At 32.0% G+C, this 3,508-nt stretch overlaps 1 long non-coding RNA gene across 4 annotated transcripts in view; it reads right to left on the bottom strand.

Moving 5' to 3' along the window:
• Positions 1–874: 874 nt before the first annotated feature.
• LOC21387576 overlaps positions 875–3,508 on the bottom strand; it is a 12,823-nt gene continuing 10,189 nt past the window's right edge. For all 4 annotated transcript variants that reach the window (XR_002903741.1, XR_002903743.1, XR_002903738.1 and 1 more), the window contains 3 exons: positions 1,734–1,898; positions 1,432–1,500; positions 875–1,255 (listed from right to left, as the gene is read on the bottom strand). This is a non-coding gene — a long non-coding RNA (uncharacterized LOC21387576). The remainder of the gene's footprint in view (positions 1,256–1,431; positions 1,501–1,733; positions 1,899–3,508) is intronic.

Genomic DNA, 3,508 nt, shown 5'->3' with positions numbered 1-3,508 from the left:
TTTCAGAACTTCCGCCGGCGATTGCGGCTGATTCCGGCGGGGTTGGAGGTCGTGCCGCATGTCGTTGAACTCAGCTCGTCGGGATCTTTCTATTGACACCGGCGGTGTCAAAAATGGAGGTCGGAATCTTAACTTGAGTATTTGGCCATTGATGGTTTGTGTGAGAGAGAACGTGAGAGGAGAGAGAGAATGAGCGAGAATAAGAGAAAGAAAGTGCAAGAACCCTAAAAATTTCACTATATAAAGTATCTGATTAAGGTAAGATTACGTGTCTGATCTTATCCTCAATTATTTCCTCTAAACAGATTAAATTTATACTGATTAGAGGTAATTAGTTTAGCTCACGTAAGTTAATCTACTACTTACAGTCCAATATCAATTTCTGAATAATTCAATATTGTTTTATATTCTTACTCGCGTAATATTTCAAACTGTTTCAAGTCTTGAAATTAATTTTAGACTGAACAAATTCTAAATTTTAATTTTCTGTATTCTATCCCAAGAATGACGTTTCTGACAGTGTCAACTCCCGAGCTCATATTATATCCATCTACTATAGGTATTTATCTTGTGACTTTAACCTAACTGTCTAGCAATTAAGGATTTTTTTCTTCTTTTAAAATGCCAGTGCGTTTTTTTTTATACGCCGCTAACATCGTGCTGTGCTTAGAGATTCTTGAAATTAAGATTCTCAAACTATACTTGTACTGAAAATTATTCCGCCTTAAAATACGGCGAGAATTTATCGATCGAATTTTCTTGATCGAAACATGAACTTAACATGAAATTTACTATAGAATTTAAGGATACATATATTAATTCCATAAATCCTCCATTCACAATATAACATAATATTTTTTAAGAAAATCTTTGGCTTAAAAATACATGAATTATATTATTTAAGGTCTGGAATTTTCTCAGTCATTACAGATCTCCTCCACCAAGTCATCTGCTCTGAAAATGACGTCTTTGAGATCGTCGAGCCATTCTTTGACTCTGTCGTCAGTGATCTGCTTATCTTCAGCATCATTAAGCAGCAGACTAGCTGTCTTTAATTTCTCATTCAACAACCCGAGCTGATCGTCAATCGATTTCTTTCCCTGGAAGAAGCTCCTGAATTCTTGAGAAGCCAACAGTTTAAATAGTTTCTCAAACGCAACAGTGAGAAAAGCTTCAGCCACCAGTTCTGCCATGTTTGCTGATTCCCTCTTGATCACAAGATGGTATTGAGAGACCGAGATGGAAGTCGTGCTCTCTATAAAATACAGAAGAAGAAATATGAGGAAAAAAAAAAAAGAGAGGCAAATGTATCTTTTATTTATTTATTTATTTTTCAAGAAGTAAAAAAGAAAGTCTTAAATAAAGGAAGAAGAAGAAGGAGAACAATTCAAATGAGGAGATCATACGATATAAAAAATAAATATATCTTACTGTTGCGAGAGAAGTTGTCAGCAAAAATGAAGTTTTGAAGAGAGACCTTTCCCTATCTTCTTCTCTGATCTGTCAAGCAAAAAGGAGAAGAAATATGAGTTTTAGTTATGAACCTATTACAGATCACCTTTTCTTCGTTAAGACTTTTTTTTTATGTGAAGTTTTATATAAGAAAGTGCTAGATATGATTTTCCAAGAAAGAAAAATAAGTCTCTTGAATAAAGAGATAGAGTAAAATGATTCAGTAATTACAAGCTATGACATAGAAATTTAATTAAGAAACAAAAAAAAAAAAAACTTACAGTTGGAAGAGAAGACGTAATCTTCAAATCATATTGGAGATATTTTTCTCTTCGCTTTTCCTCACAATGGAGTGTTGCAGAAGAACTAGGAGTTGGTTTTATGAACCTCTCAGAACCTTTACTTAGAATAATATTTTGCGACTTTGTTTGTGCGCTATGAAAAAGCTGTAGAGGAATTTTCAAGAGAGAAAAAAGAGAGAAAAAAGTGTCTTCAGTAATTAGTAATGATTGAAAAACGACAAAAGTTTCGTTGTGAATTTTGAAAAAGAAAAAGTGGCTTCTTTATAATAAAGGAACCTAATTCCTGTGGAAGAAAGGAGTTAGTCCACTAAAAGCGCGTTTACTTCGTCAATTTAAATTTATAATTTAAATTAAAATATAATTTTATATAAAAAAATTTTATTATAATAAAAAAGTTAAATATAATTATTTTTAAAAAAATTTTATTATAATAAAATTGCATATTGTAATAACACCAATTAATTTAGTCACTAAATATTTGATTTACTAAGTATAGATAAAATCGGTCAAGAATTTTTATAAGTAAATATTGAAATTCATCAAAAAAATATAGCTCCAAAGTAATTAAATCCTATTTTCTTTTAGGGTGTATTTGGAACCTAAATTTTAGGGAGGATAAGAAAAAAAAAAAAAAAAAAGGTGAGAGAAAAAACATTCTCATGTTTTTTTTTTTTTTTTTTAAAAAGGTTTGTAGATGTTGTATTAGGCCCCGTTCATTTCGCTAATTCGAGTTTAGAATTTGAGTTTTGCTACAGTAAATATAATGACTGAGAAAATTCCAGACCTTAAATAATACAATTCATGTATTTTTAAGCCAATGATTTTCTTAGAAAATATTATGTTATATTGTGAATGGAGGATTTATGGAATTAATATATGTATTCCTAAATTCTATAGCAAATTTCATGTTAAGTTCATGTTTCGATCAAGTAAATTCGATCGATAAATTCTCGCAGTATTTTAAGGCGGAATAATTTTCAGTACAAGTATAGTTTGAGAATCTTAATTTCAAGAATCTCTAAGCACGGCACGATGTTAGCGGCGTATAAAAAAAAACGCACTAACATTTTAAAAGAAGAAAAAAAAAATCCTTAATTGCCAGACAGTTAGGTTAAAGTCACAAGATAAATACCTATAGTAGATGGATACAATATGAGCTCGGGAGTTGACACTGTCAGAAATGTCATTCTCGGGATAGAATACAGAAAATTAAAATTTAGAATTTGTTCAGTCTAAAATTAATTTCAAGACTTGAAACAGTTTGAAATATTACGCGAGTAAGAATATAAAACAATATTGAATTATTCAGAAATTGATATTGGACTGTAAGTAGTAGATTAACTTACGTGAGCTAAACTAATTACCTCTAATCAGTATAAATTTAATCTGTTTAGAGGAAATAATTGAGGATAAGATCAGGCACGTAATCTTGCCTTAATCAGATACTTTATATAGTGAAATTTTTAGGGTTCTTACACTTTCTTTCTCTTATTCTCGCTCATTCTCTCCTCTCACGTTTTCTCTCACACAAACCATCAATGGCCAAATACTCAAGTTAAGATTCCGACCTCCATTTTTGACACCACCGGTGTCAATAGAAAGATCTCGACGAGCTGAGTTCAACGACATGCGGCACGACCTCCAACCCCGCCGGAATCAGCCGCAATCGCCGGCGGAAGTTTCGAAATTTCCATTTCTTCCCGTCGTGATATCTCCGCCATCCAACCTCCGATTGAGATGATTTCAGTCCCTAT

Source organism: Morus notabilis, unplaced genomic scaffold, assembly GCF_000414095.1.
Source record: "Morus notabilis unplaced genomic scaffold, ASM41409v2 Scaffold1265, whole genome shotgun sequence".
In the NCBI taxonomy this organism is placed as follows: domain Eukaryota; kingdom Viridiplantae; phylum Streptophyta; class Magnoliopsida; order Rosales; family Moraceae; genus Morus; species Morus notabilis.
The sequence above is the reverse complement of the archived record's forward strand: the minus strand, read 5'-3'. Positions and strand labels throughout refer to the sequence as shown.